A 15,072-nucleotide genomic window follows, 5' to 3' on the forward strand; every position below is an offset into this window, starting at 1 on the left:
GCTCAGGGCAGCTTCTATCTCCCTCAGTGGCCCTTGGGCACCCCTGTTCTGGGGCTGCTCTCTCCAGTGGGGACAGCCTGGAACAGCTCTTGGTCTCCTTTGTCACATCTACTCCTAAAGTCCAATGAGTGTTGTTTATGCTCATATTGTAGCTGAAAGAAAAAAAACCGTGATGCTTCAGTAGGTCAAAGGGTGTGAAGAGATAAATGTAATTGCAATAAATGTAATTGCAGTAAATTCAATATCTTGAAAGATGTTGCCATTTAATTAAAAGTATATGAATTATGCATGTATCTCTTCCACAGCCTTACTGTGTGGGCTTGAGCAGTAGCTGAGCACATTCAGCTCTAGCTGCCACATGAAACCCACAGCTGCTTAATTTCTCCCTCACATACCTAACACTGCCAGCTGAACTTTTGCTAGGAGTAAACAATGACATACATGGGGATTATGTGGAGTCACCTTTACCTTTCCATACTCTTGGGCACCTAAGAAGGGACATAGATCTTACCCCATCAGTTTCCCCCCGAGAGGTTGGAGATTGCCTTTTGGGGAAATTTTACAGTATCATGTTTAAAAGTCACATTATTTAAGGATGCAGAATGGCCGTGAAGGAAAGCAATGTATTGGGCTACCCATACCTGTCTGCTGTGAGGCTATGCAGTAGCATCCTGCAGTCCTGGGGCATAAAATGTGGGGCCCATGAGCTCCAGCAGCCTGGCAAGGATGGGGCAGGAGAACAGGGCTTGGTGGCGGAAAAATTGCAGCGCTTGCAGCTCCCCAGAGCATCCCATAGCTGGCACTGCCACCTCCACCCTCAGGTGCTTAATGTCACCATCAGGTGCCTGGTGCTCAGCTTAGCTATACACCCACTTAGTGCAAACCATTTCATTAATATGGAAGGGTGACTTTTTATAAAAGCTATGCTGTCATTCTGGGTACAGAAAACCTTCCCCATCAGGGTAGACCTGCCCTTTGCAGCCCTGTCAAGTCCATCCTGGCAGTCTGTGCCCAGGGCTGAGCCAACAATCTTCTGCTAGAGGCTGCTACCTTGTTATATCTTTGATTATCTAAGGAGATGGATTGAAATCTCATGAGGGGAAAGATCCCACTAGTGTTTGTGGAAATTTCAAACTGGCTATTATGAAATTAAAACAGGAAACAAAGTGATTGGGGGAGGAGGGAGACACTTCTCTCTAATCACTTAATAGAGGCCCATACTCCTCCTTAGAGCTTGCAATAAATCATGCCTCATTTTAACCAGATGTGCAAGTTAATAAAATCTGAATCCAAATGTTCATGTCTAGTTAATTCACTGTAGATTTGTTCCTCATTTCATGCCTTATGGAAATGAGAGTAAAGATTTTTGTTGTTGTTGTTGATTTTCATGGTTATACAAGCTCTGCCGTTTTTCTTCTAGGGAAATTTTGGCCTTGGTTCAGCAAGACACTCATACATGACCAGCTTCAGGGTAAGCCTGGTCCCCCTTGCCTCCCTCCAAAACAGCCAGGAAAATTCAAACAGTTGCAGCAGAAGCACTCGCCTGTGCTGTGCGCTGTGCCAAGGCTTTAAACCACAAGATATTCTTACCAGGCACATTTGATAAGCTAGGCTTGGCTGTTTTCCTGCATGCTTTTTGGCTGATGACAAGAGTAATACATAACAAAGGCATGAAGCTGCAGCCTGCTCCGAAAAAGATAGCAGAGTTATTTTCTTCTCTGTGCCTGGCATGATCAGGGTTTAAGAGATCCTCAGGGCTGAGCTTTTGCCTTGCAGTGACTCAGGAATTGCACAGACCTCATCCGCTATGCCAGGGACCTGGAGACAGGATGTGGGGCAGAAGTCCTGGGTAAGAGGTTTGTCAAGCAACATGGGGAAGGACAGCTCAGCTAGAAGACAAAAGAAGAAGAGTCCAGTGCTGTGGACAGGCCTAGGGATGGAGGGATGGATGGGGGACTTGGGTGTCTTCAGGGATCAGGCTTCAGGAGAAGGAAGAGCCAAAAGCAGCTAAAGCCCAAAAGATATTGTCTTCACGTTGACCTTTTGCAAGGGTGTGCTATGGGATGTGTGCCCTGTTCTCTGTACTTGAAGGCAGACAAAGCTGCAGAAAGGCAGAGAAGGACTGGAGGCTGTGATGGAGCTGCTGTTCTTATTTGGTGGTGTCCCTGTCCTGGTTATATCTGTGTCTGGTGTGCCAGTACCAGACTGGGCCCACTGTGAGTTCTGGCCCTTCTAAGTTTGAGGCTGCCTGCAGGTTGCATCTGGACCTGGATACATGGCAAGAGGTTTTTAAGGATAGTGTGGGACATCTTCTTTGAGCATTAAATAGATAATCAAGATCAAGGTTGGATCTTCCTCATGTGAGGAAGAGGAGACATGGAGAGAAGTCTGAGTATGGGGTGCATTACACAAACTGAATCTGTGGGTTCTTCCCATGCAAACATGAGCCTCTTGAAAATGTATCTGTGGCTCCTGGCCTGCAGAAACTGGGGTGATCCAGCTGTTTTCATTCTCTTTCCTCCTTGGAGCAGGAGTTATAGCATGGCAGCTATGTTTGCTTTCCACCAAGGGAACAGTGGGGTATGGTTGAGTGGGGAGTGGTTGAGAGCTGTCTTGAAATATCTCAAGGAGACTTGAGCTACTAAAATTGAGCATTTCTGAGTGGCAATAAGAGAGTAAAATGAAACCCTCAGAAATGGCTGAGCAAAGCCCCACAGTCAGGGCAGCCCTACTGAATGGGCCTCCCTTGCCTTTGGGCTCTTGAGAGGCAGGCAGAGGGCTCACCACTGAAAACACTCCCAAATAAAGAGGAACTCTTGGTAGCATGGGCAACTGCATAGGAACCTACCATCTCTGGGGGGCTGAGCTATCTCAGCTGAAAGGCTCCAGGGGCATGGAGACCAATGATGGCGTATCTTGAATAATGAGGGAGACTCCACAGCCTCTCTGGACAACCTATTCCGCTGCATGGTCACCTGCACAGTAAAGAAGTTCTTATATTCAGGGGGAACTTCCTGTGCATCAGTTTCTGCCCATTGCCTCTTGTCCTATTGCTTTGCACCACCAGGAAGAGCCTGGATCCATCCTCTTGGCACCCTTCCCTTTGGATACTCAGAGACATTAATGAGGTTCTCTGTCAGTTATCTTTTCTCCAGGCTAAATAACAAGACCCAGAAAAGAGTTAGTGAGAAGGCAGGAAGGCCTTGCTATAGCTTGAGTAGTTTCCTTGCTCTGTGAAGGATGAAGTGATGGTGGTGATGGAATCTTGGATCTTAAAATCCATTCTGATTCAAAAGTGGTGTTTGAGGAAATGCAGTTTTTAATGACACCAAGGCCTCTCTGTTTTAGCACTGGTTTAGGTGCCAGCTAGGCCATAGGTTAGTGGAGAAAGAAAGTGGCTGATGCTCATTACTGAAGTGCTACAGCTCATTTCTTACCACCTTCTATAACAAAGAAATTCAAAAAACCCTTTAATCTGCTTTTTAAAAACTGTAAAAAAAGCCGTTTTTCCTGTTTTGTTTTGCTTTGGGGTTTTTTTTGTTGTTTTTGTTGGTTTTTTTTTCCGTTGGGTTTGTTTGTTTGTTTGTTTGTTTTTGTGAAAGCCCAGAAGTATTTATTGCCTCTAAACATATACTCAGAGAAAGGGAAGCAATGTGTTGGTGGAATGGCTGCCCCACTGTGATCTGTGACAGTTTCAGGCATCCTGGAGGAAGGGTGAAGAAGCCAAGGGCATCCTTCAGGCTGTCCTGGCTAGCAAGGAGACAAACCGAGGCTGCTGATGCACACTGGATGACAACTGCCTGCCTCTGCTTGGTTTAAGTCAAGAAAGCTCACAGACATGGGCCATGGTAAGCTTAAAGGCACCAGCACAAGGCTGAAGGGCAGAGCTGCATCTGGACAGTAGACACAGTCCCCAGGAGGTGAGCAAGAAGAATGGGTGTCTTGGACACACAGACAGGACAGGCCTTTTCACCAGGCAAGGATTTTTTTCATCTTGTCTTCTCAATGCACTTGGAAAGGACTATAATAAAATAAAAATGGGACCAGAAAAGGTAGTTGGAAGAAAATAGATTAATTTAGGAGAGATAATCTTTTTTTAGGGCATTTAGACGATTCTGAGTACCAGCTGGCTGAACCCAAATGATTTAATACTGTTTTTTCACAGCATCATCTGATCAGGTCATGTGCAGCATTTCATTTGGCACTGGTAAAAAAAGAACACAGATTCTAACATGCTCATATTTTGTTCTGAAAATCAGCACCACAAACAGCTCTCGGTTTCTAGTTCTGTTCCTTTTGAGTCCATTATAACCATGATAAATGGTGCACAGCCATTTGTGTGAACCTTGACAGGGGAGGGGGGTGACTCACAGCAATTTTATGCCACAATGCCATATCACAGAAACAGAATTGGATGAGTAATCTCAGATCTTGCCTACAGGCAGCTTACTGGCTTATCTCACAAATCTCACTGCAACAAAATGTCAATGTTTTAATACCTTTGACATTTCTTTAGGTTCAAGAGACAATAATGAATCTTTCTTGGTTACTTACTAAGAGGAGATTATATCAGCGAAAGCAGCTAATTCCTCTTATCCGAAGAGACAATATTGGAAATAATCTCCTTTTTTTTCACTAAATGTAAGAGTAACCAGCATTAAATAAGAGTCTTTTAATTAACTAAAGTCATCAAACAGCCCTCAAATAGATTTAGTTTCAATCAGTGAGTAAATAGATTTAATGCCTTGGAACCCTCCATGCACCTCAGGTGGATCCTGCCTTTTCTGTTGCTCCAGACATGCACACTCAAGGAAAGGCTGCCTGTAATGCACAAGGCAGAGCATGGCAGTGCTCAGGGCTTGGTAAGCAAGTCTTACCACAGCTGATGCCTGCTGCCATAAGCTGGCACAGCTCTATTCAGCTTGTGGCCTGCCCAGACACCTTCTAAGGAACAGGAACAAATACAGCCTGGTGGAAATTAGCATATTTCTTCAAGTTTCTGAAGGGTGAAGGTAGAGAACTAAGCTGCCATGGAAAGAGAGGTGATATCTGTGATTTAGATCTGCTTGGAAAAGATGATCTGAAGTTTATATTATAAATAGCTATGGTGATGCAGATGCGCCTTACTTGTAAAAAGGTAGATACTGCTCTGAGCACATACAGATCTATAGGACAAAATTCACGTACCTAATATTTTTAGTGAAGGGAGATCTTGATCTTTGAAGAGCACTGTCAGGGAGGAATCTCATATGGTAGTTGCTATTCAGCATATGTTCTCTGGCTCAGGCAGGGCACCTGCACCAGGGCTGTACAGATGGGTGCTTGCCTGGGGATGTTCCACCTCATCAAGCAGATGCTTGGTAGGTGCATTATGAAGCAGCTTCAGAGTTTCCAGTTCAGGTAAGGAGATGTTTGATCACTTTCAATACCATGAGAGGGTGAGATGCACCTTGAAATGACGCTGCTCAAGACACCATGTAGAACACAGGGCATTTTCAAATTTATTTTCAGGTTTTGCAAAACAAAAAAAAAAAAAAAAAAAGGCTTTTTGCAGAAGCTGGCCAGCCAGGTTCAGGGGATTAAAAAATGGAGCTGGGTTAGCACACAGCTGTGCTATAAACCAGAGGTAGCACTGAGTTGATGCATATGATATATTGTGATATATGTGCCTTCTGGATCTTCCAGTTTAGTCAGTATCAGTTTGAAATAAAGAAGGATTCACAGCAAAGGCATTTTCTAAAAGTCTGAGGAGCGAAAGCAATAGAAGGAGTATGACAAGCAAAGAACCCTGCAACATCTTTGGGCCTAGTAAGATCAACAGGACACATCCTCAGATTCACCACAGCTGCACCACTGAACAGCTTCTCAGCTTGTGAGAAATGCTGCTTCACACTGGCAAAGCTCTGTCAGATGGTGATATTTTCCCTGCCCAAGATTGGGTTCTTAGCTAGCTGGCTTAGCACTGCGTGGGAGGCTCAGGGAGGTTTCACGCATGTCCCATATGCTGCTCTTCCTCTGTAAGCACTCAGGTCTGTATCTCTGCCTGAAAACAAAGTGAACAACAACCCTTGTCCTGCTAAGGACTGCCTGTTTCCATTCAGATGCCATGCTTCTGTGTGAAGCACCCCTGCTGTGGCTGCTTTGTGAAAGTTTCTCTTGTCCTATTAATTTTTCTCCTATTCTTCATCATTGTGAGCTAAATAGTCAACAGCCATCTTACAGGGAAGAAGGGATTCCCCCAGCAGACAGGACTTAGAGCTCCTAAATTAGGAAAGGAGAAAGGTGCATTGGTAGCACTCTGTAACTCCTGAAGCATCATCTTTCCTTTCTGGAGCTCACTTACAAGCCTTGCTGAATACTGGTGCATGGTACTATTTTGTCTGCTTTGCCTTCTGCAAAGTAGGTAGGCTTCTTTTAATGTGGTTTACTTCCAAATGCACAAAAAATTAAAAAACCACAAACAAACAAACAAAAAAAAAGTGTGCTTTCTACATGAGCTGGCATTGTTTTCTACAGCATCTTTTGAGATATCAGGAAATATGTGAAAAGAAAAATTTTCCTTTTAAGTTGTCTCACTATTGCTTATGGTCAGAAGATTAAACACTTGGAAAGTAAAAATGTAGGCTTTCTACCTTTTTTGTTGAAAATTGAGTGCAACAGTTCACTGCTAAAATACGAACAACAGAATAGATTAAATGAATTTTCTCTCAAAGATAATTTTAATGACAATGTGATTCCCTGCAAGGAAAAATTTTTTGCTGTTCTTTTACAAGGGATTCAAATAGAAAAATAAATTACATTTTTTATCACTTTCCCTTTAAGGTGATTGAATAGGGGATGTTTTTAATTACGACAAAAATCTCCATGTTAATAGTCTTGATTAAAGGGGCTTTTAAATAGCTTATCTGCCTGGCTATGTTTCATCCTAAAGCTCTGCAGAGGAAGATGTCTTTCATGTTGAACTTAAATGCTTATTATCCCTTTGAACTCTGTCAGTCCACTTATTTGAAGTTCTATTCTTCCCTTCCAGCCTGTGGAGTCAGCTCACCAAGAGATTTTGGTAATGTCAGTCTCTGGGGAAATGTGCTGGTTAATTTGAACCTTGAGGTAGCATCTGGGGCTGATATTTCAAAGCTTGCTGTGACCTGTTGCCTCGTTTCAGGGCCAGCCCTACAGCAGGGACCTACAACATCTTTAAGGATCCATCAGGTGAAGCAATGAAGCCTTGATGTCACCTGTGGGCCTCCTATGACAATAACCACTGATAGCTAACGAACAGAGGTCTCAGTTAAGGACTGCTTTACCCCTGTGGTACCTACTGAGCAGAAATCCATGGGAGGGGAAAAGGAGGCAAGATGGGCAGGTCCCTGAAAAACCACACTTAGATGTGAATGTGAATAATATCTGGAGAAGAGATTTTCTATAAAGGTGCCCACTCTTTTTCCCACTGATAACTACTGTAATATTGTCTTCATTTTCTGCTTTCTTTTGCCTCACACCAAAAGCAGAGCAGTGTGCAGTGCAGCTGGAGTCACTGCACATGGCTGCATCCAGAAATGCTTTCCTTTTTACTCACCTGCAACACAGTTCAGGCATCTGACAAGGTCAGGTTAGGGGAGCATCTTCCCTGAAGGATACACAGCTGTACAAATAGGAACTGCAGGTGCTTGCGCATGTTAGGAAATGATCCAGACAGCTCAGCCCTCATGCCTGGGAAAACAATGACTCTGGTCATGGATAAGGAATGACACAGTCCCCTGTGGCCAATCGCTCCTCTACTACCTGGTCATGGAGGTTTGAGGAGCTACTCTGTAAAAAGCAGATGTAAGCAGATGGGAACCATTGTTCCAGAGCACACAAAGCCAAAGGTTTGGCCCCCTGCACAGTCCCTGAGTGGACATCCTATTTGCTCCTCCTGGTAAGTGGAGAAGTGGAAGCACATGACAAATGGATTGAAATAGTTGAGCTCTTGTCTGTGCAAGCATCATACCTAGCAAAGGTTTCACTGTAGGTTTCTCATATTGGAAGGGAATGCACTATGCTATTTCTACTGGCCGAGCACACCTGATGAGCTGGAGCTGGCAGACGAGTGTGCTGCTGCGTGTCATGGTTGTGCACACACAGAGGAAGTTCTTCTGTTTGCAAATGTCTAGTGGAAGTGGGTGGGTTTCCAGGGGAGGAGCAGCCAGGACTGCAGAGGAAAGTTTGGGGTATGAGAAGGTTCTGAGGGTTTATATCTATTCAGGTTTTCTGCCAGCCCCTTCTTTGGTCAGGTACCTGTCAAACACTCCCAGTATGGGAACAGATAGGAGAAAAACAGCACAAGGAAATGAGACTCCTGGTGATAGAGGACAACCACTGAAGAAAAGGGAAAATGCTGTGAGCACCAATTGTTTTAACAAGGAACAAGGAAGCACAAGAAATGTTTATTTTTGCAGTTGTGCCAACATACTTGTTAAGCTAGTGCTGGTTGATACAGCTTGCATTGTCCGTGTGAACATCCCTCAGGCCCATGGCCAGCTGTCTCACTAAATGTTTTACACGCAATACCTGGAATAGTATTCCTGTGTGGAATGGGGCAGGATGACTCTCTCTATTAAAACTGCAGTGCTGTGGAGGTGCTGGAAGAGCTCCATTTTCCCCCCAAAGATTAAATGTTCCCTTATAAGAAACGCAAAATGCTGCTGGGTCTCCTCTTTAATCAGAAAAGTAAAGTAAAATAGTCTCCTACTAGGAAATTGTGACCTTACTTAGCTGTAGTTCTGAAGGTCAATTTAATAAGCACGGGGATGCAACTGGAAGGACGCATGCAAGTCTTTAAAAGTAAGTGGTTAAATATGCTTTTGACAGTTGTCCCCAAAGCAGAGCTCAAATAGAAAAGAGAAGATAAAAATAAACATTGCTCAACCCTTTCATTCATTACAGGCTGTCAAATGGGACAGGTGCTGTGGAAAAACCCCTGTGTGACTGTATCATTAGAAGTTGAGTCATCATGCGAGGGCAGGGAGAGGGGTGGAGGGGCTGGGGTGACTGCAGCAACCTGAACTTAACATGGACTGATCTTTAGAGAACAGCTGGTCAGAAGCAGAAGTTTCTTGTGTTTTGACAACTTTCTTCAAACTGAGAACCAAAGGTAAAACTTTCCCGTGGATAAACATTAATCAAAGTATCTGAATTCCCTCTTCTGATGCTGTTAAACACTTTGTGGCACACAAAATAAATATGAATACAATAAGAAACAGTATGATGTCATGCATTTGAACAAAATGGTAGAACAAAGAACTCTGATTCCCAAAAAAGATTTGAAAACTAAAGTCTTGTTCTTGACTTTCACTTTGAAAATACTGTCAAATACTTCACTACTGATGAGAGTTCTGATGAGTCTGAGGTTTTTTCTTTCTGTTGTTTTAGCAAATGTGAATACTTCTAAATATACTCCAACTAAATGCTGAAACATTTCATGAGAAAAAGCATGGTTTACAATGGATGGAAAAAAGCTGTGCTGTTTTGCAATCCCTAGTGCCACACACCATTAACTCTGTCCTTGAGGGATGCCCAGAGCTGGGACTACAACCGCACCTGGCCCTGCCTGACAGTTAGCATTTTGCCAGGAGCCTGCACAGTTAAATTACATCACCTCCTCAGCCAAACCACCTGCAATGTCTTCCTTCAATGTGTGGCCAGGGCACAAAAAGCCTAAGGGAGTGAAAAAACTAATTTCTCATGCTCCAAAAGAATACTCAGAGGGCAGATTTTACTGTCTATATCACACAGTAAATACTGTTCAACTGCTCTTTCTATGTCTAGGTTCAGGGTTTGTGCTCATCAACTCTTACGGAGAAAAATGTTGTTGTCCCAGCGTGACCTGAACTTGGTAAAGCTGTTGGGTGTCAACTCAGCAGCACTGTGACTGCCTGTGAGGAGTGGCAAGAAAGCCTCTGTTTAGTGCTCTTTTGCTCTCCACTGCTACGTTTTTGGCTGGTTGACATATGTGAATATTTCACAATGGCAGAGAGAGGGCTCCTGTACATGTGGGAGAACCGGCTGCCAGAACAGGGGAGCTTGTGTTTCTCTTCAAGTACCAGATTGATGTCTGGATTTTTTCCCCATTTTCTTTTTTTCCAATTGATGAGCAATGTTTTCAGTAAATGCTTAGAGACTGTTTTCCTGTCTCAAATTGGCATAGCAACAGCATCAGAACAAAACTCAAAAGCATCAGCTTAATGACATACTGAAATGGTTTCAGAATTCATAACATGCTCTCATTTTTTTGAAGTGTAAGGGAAGGGACTATTGCACAGCATGGGGAAGGGGCTACTGCACAGCATGGGCTGCTGGAAACCTTTCCTCCAGGCAGGTATTGAATGCCAAATGAAGAAAAGCCAGTTAAATACTTGTTTTTAATTAGTTTTCTCCTTGTAAACATCTGTATAAAAAACACTGAATTAACCCTAGGATATATTACATACCTGCACAGTAGAAACAAGAAAACAAGTTCAGTATTCTTTATGGCTTGGGTCGCATGAGGATCTTAACTAGAAAATCCCAACCACCTATCAATGCTACAATTTTTTCAGTTAGTAGAAAAAAGAGGTGTAAGAGTTGCTAGAGATCCCCAACTTCACGTCAAACAACCATCAAATACAATGTTTTTATCCCCACACTAAATGGTATATGTTTCTTGATCTTGTCTTTTGCAAAATGTTTTGCTCTCTTCAATAACACTGTTTCCTTAATATTCCCATATTCTAGAATGTCTGGATAAATAAACCACGCTGAACTTTCAGTTCATTGATTTCGTGAGGAGTAAACCTGACTTTGCTAATTTAAATATTAGTAGCAACTTACATAAATAACAATGTTAACAATGTTTCTCTTTTAAACAGAATTTAGGAGCAATTCAAAACAATATATCCAGACTCTCCAAAGTTGCTTGTTGTTATACCACTAGCTGATGTATGGGATCTTTTCTACATCAGAGTAACTTGTTCTATGTTTAGTTTGTCCCTGCATCCGTGGTTCAAAGGCTCCTATGCACCTTGTGGATGTTACCAAAGCCTGAAGTGAGGTTTTTGAGAGATATAATTCTTCTCCATTAGTGTGGACTTCTTTGGTACCGAAAGCCTTCGATATAGCAAATTTCCCCTTGTTTTTATGTGAACAAAAGAACAGATTTTTTTTTTTAGTCAGTGAAGACATTTATGCACTGGACCGGCTTTGCTATCTAAGGACATGCATGTAGATAGTGACATGCAAGGAGGAAAGCTTGAGACAAAAGCTGGAATTCGGGCTGGAATTTCCCTTCCTCGCTGTGTAACTCACCCTACCGCTCCAGAAACGTTTTCCTTGCTATTGCTTAAGAACTGAGGAGTCTGGCTTGCAGTCCCACTAGTTTTCCAGTCGTTTGCGTGAGCGCCTTGTTCAGGACGATCAGCAGGGATGATCCCGGCTGCCCTCAAGCTCCCCTGTCCTGCTCTAAGGGGCACCTCGGGCAGCGTCCCCTCCATCCCCCTCCTGCTGGCAGAGAGGGAAAAGCCTCGTTTCCCGTCTTGCCGCCTTGATGGGGGTGTTTTTCGGGGGGCTGGGCGTGCCTCGGTGCCTTGGTGCCGCTCGGCGGCGGGCGGGTGCCATTGCCAGCCCTGGTTCTGCCGGGCTCGGCCGGGGCGCAGCTCGGCTCCGGGGGAGATGTCCCGGCACAGCGGGCAGCTGGCGGCCCCGGGAGCGCCTGGCGTCATCTCTGCCGGCCGCATCGTCCCCAGCGTACACCGGCTGTCCCCTGGGGATGCTCGTATCTGTCTCCTCGATTTCTTCTCTCTCGTCTGCCCCCTCCTTCCCCCTTTCCCCGAAAACAACCCAAAGCTGTACTTGCGGCTGTAATGTAACGCGTTATTGCACTGGGGGGGGGGGGGGGGGGGGGGGGAGAGAGAGAGAGAGAAAGCAGCTGTCCTGCAGCCCAAGCCCAAAAATTAGTGTAGAGAGCACTGGGTGTATTTGGGCAGGAGGTCAGCAGCACCAGGAGCAGAAGGGAGTGACCGGGATGCTCCATCCCTAAGTCAGACTTGGAGCATGTTCCTGGAGCCTGGGGGCTGATCTTCACCTGCACTCGACTCCAAGAGAATGAGAAAACTGTCTTAATCCCGGAATTTATCGATGGGTTATTCAAAACAAAGCATACCCTCCAGCAGCCCGTACCAAGGAGGGGCCAAGGCCAATGTCCCTCAGATTCCTGGCTTGAAGATGCCTCGCACTGCAGAGGAGTGAGCCAAAAGGAGCTCCTCTGCTGCTTTCTCTCATCCACTTATATTCACCTTGAAGACAAGGGTATTACTATTATTATTATTATTATTGTTGTTATTATTATTATTATTGTTATTATTTTGACTCAGAGATACCTGTATTTGGACCAGGGAAAGGCTGTTTTAAATGGTTATTTTCCAACAGGCAAACTTACAGGACTTTTATTGTAACTCTTCAGATGAAGTCTCATGAGAGAACAGAGTTTCTCTTTTTTTTTTTTTTCCCCCACCTGATTTCTGAATTTTTAAATAATTAGGATAAAATGACATTGTCACATGTGGAATTAATTGAATTAATGCTGCTTAAACTCTTTAAAACATTCCTACCTAAATGAATTCTTTGCTAATACAAGCTGAATTTTTCTGGTCTCCAGGCCAACTTTTGCACAGTGAGTAAGTGGTATTTATGCACAGGGAGGCCTCTGTGTAATGCCCTTTATTGCAAGTTCTAATAAAAGGCTGCTCTGTTTTGGCTCTTTATTAGAATAACACTATAAATAACCTCTTTGTAATGAGGACTTTTTTAAAAAAAAAATGTGAAACATTTTGCTCCAGAACCTCCTGGTGCAGATTGTGCCACCATCTGGTAGATCTGGCTTTCAGGGTCGATATACCTCCCAGAACTGCATTACAGCTGGGGTAGCAAAGAGTGCCAGAAGGTAAAAAAATTCAGTCTTGGAAGAAAAGTTACAAACTATTTGATGTAAACCAACACACACACACACAAACACCCAAGCAAACAGACAAACAAAAAACCCTGCAATTTTAATATACCTTGGGAAGGGTCCACATTGCTTACTGAAGCAAAACTCAGGCTCATTTAGTTCTGGACTTAGTCTTTAGATTGGTGTATGTTATGCTTGTGGAGAAGATCTTGGAGGCATCGTTTTTTCCTACATTAGATTAATTTTACAGAAAGACCGTTGTTGTGGGCAGTAATAGCTGCAAAGGCACGATCACTCTTGAAGTAAGATACATAACTCAGTACAGCAGAAAATGAAAAATTCACCAGTGCTGAGAAAAATGTGATCTAAGGATCAAATGCAGTTTTTATTTGGATGATAGTATATTTAGAGTTTATATTTTCTCACCTTTCTCCAGAAGATCTGAAGCAATACCAGGCCTCCAAAGAGCTCACTCATCTCTTTTGTGAGCTGCTTTCAGAAATAGCACACGTCTTTTTCCTATGTAATGCTTTGGTTTTTCTAAGGCAGTCACTTAGTTTTCACTTTTCTCATAGGAGATGTACTTCATCTGTTGACATTTGACATATTTTCCATCATCATTCTGTTTTTTATGCTCTGAAAAAGCTCTTGCTTGCAAGAAATTCCTAACATTTTTTCTCCCATGTCTTAGTCTGAGTAGCTAACACCACAGGCATGCTTCTGTAAAGTCCCAGGTGGTTAACTAGAGCACGGGATAAATGACTACTAGTGAAAACTTATGATTCAACAATTTCTCAATTTATTGCTGTTTAATAAAGGAAAGCCCAAGATAAATTACTTGTAGAGTAGATACATTCCCCACATTGAACAAGAGCATTGTTAAGAGCTTGAAAAAACTGCATATGAATTACAAACTCTGGTTCAGGTTACTACAGATTTATTGTAAGGAAACTGCTGCCTCAGGAGTTGTTTTCTCAGTCAGCACTGATGGATCCATACTAATTTTTCAGTATGTGGTGATTGAATGGAAATGACTAGGAGAACTAAACAAGATTTTTTTTTTTCTGAATGTCTGTTATATAAACCATGACTTATCCCTGAAACTCAAATTTCTGGTTCAAAGGCCCCAAAAAGCATGAGCCTCCAGGGGAAAGGTATACTTTGAATGACAAAAACAGACAAGAAAGAAGGCAGGGTGGGTCTCAAGAATAGGCTGGAGATAAATCCAGTCTCCAGTCCTGGAAAAACACCCACAGACTGAGTGCTAGCACCGCATAATTGCCCAGCTAGAGCAATTAATCATCCAAAGAATTTGACTGCTAGATTCCCCTGAGGCAGGAGGCGATGGGGGTGCAAGAAGTGGTGGAAATGCTCACATCTCTAATTCAGCAAAAGCAAGAGGACTCCTGCTGCCAGAGGATGGCAATGCCTTCCAACCTGAGTGGTTCTCACACTGCTTGTTTGTGTCTCCTCTAAGAAAGGTGTTACAAGCACGTGCAAGCTGAGAAATATGGCGTTCAGAGGGTTCAGGCATTTGAGGGTTAAGGCTGCTCATGTAGTTGCAGTTTGGGCTCTTTCTGCTAATGCTTTTTTTGATGACAACCTCAATTACTTAATCAGATAAGGATCTTTCCTGCAATTCTGCTGGCAGTGCTGTTAGTTGCAGCGTGGACCCTTCTGTCTGGTGAAAACTGAAGGTGTTCATTAGAGCTCCACCTGTCTCAATGAGATGTTGCTTCCCATGAGCAACCCATTTTTGAGATAGGGACAACCTTCAGACAGGCACAAGAGGTTCTACCAAGCAACAAAAAAATCAGGAGTATTTTAATTTTTAAAGATTTTATAGGAGGAAGGTCAGTCTCTCAGCCATAGCTTCACTTTAGAAAACCAGTGCAGCTCCACTGTAATCACAGACAGTTATCTCAGCTGCCAGATTTAAAATGATAGGTGTCATGTAGGCACAAACAATACATGACAAATATCCTAAGTGTTTACGATAACTGTGAAGCATTGCCCATATCACAGTGTGCTAAAGCCTGTTCCCAGGGAGGAAAAACCAGCATGTAGCTGACAGCTGCTCCCTCGTTGAGCAAATGCTTCTTCACAGGCAC

This window comes from Chamaea fasciata, unplaced genomic scaffold (genome assembly GCF_029207755.1).
Source record: "Chamaea fasciata isolate MVZ Bird 193981 ecotype frontalis unplaced genomic scaffold, bChaFas1.0.hap1 SCAF_1, whole genome shotgun sequence".
Lineage (NCBI taxonomy): Eukaryota > Metazoa > Chordata > Aves > Passeriformes > Sylviidae > Chamaea > Chamaea fasciata.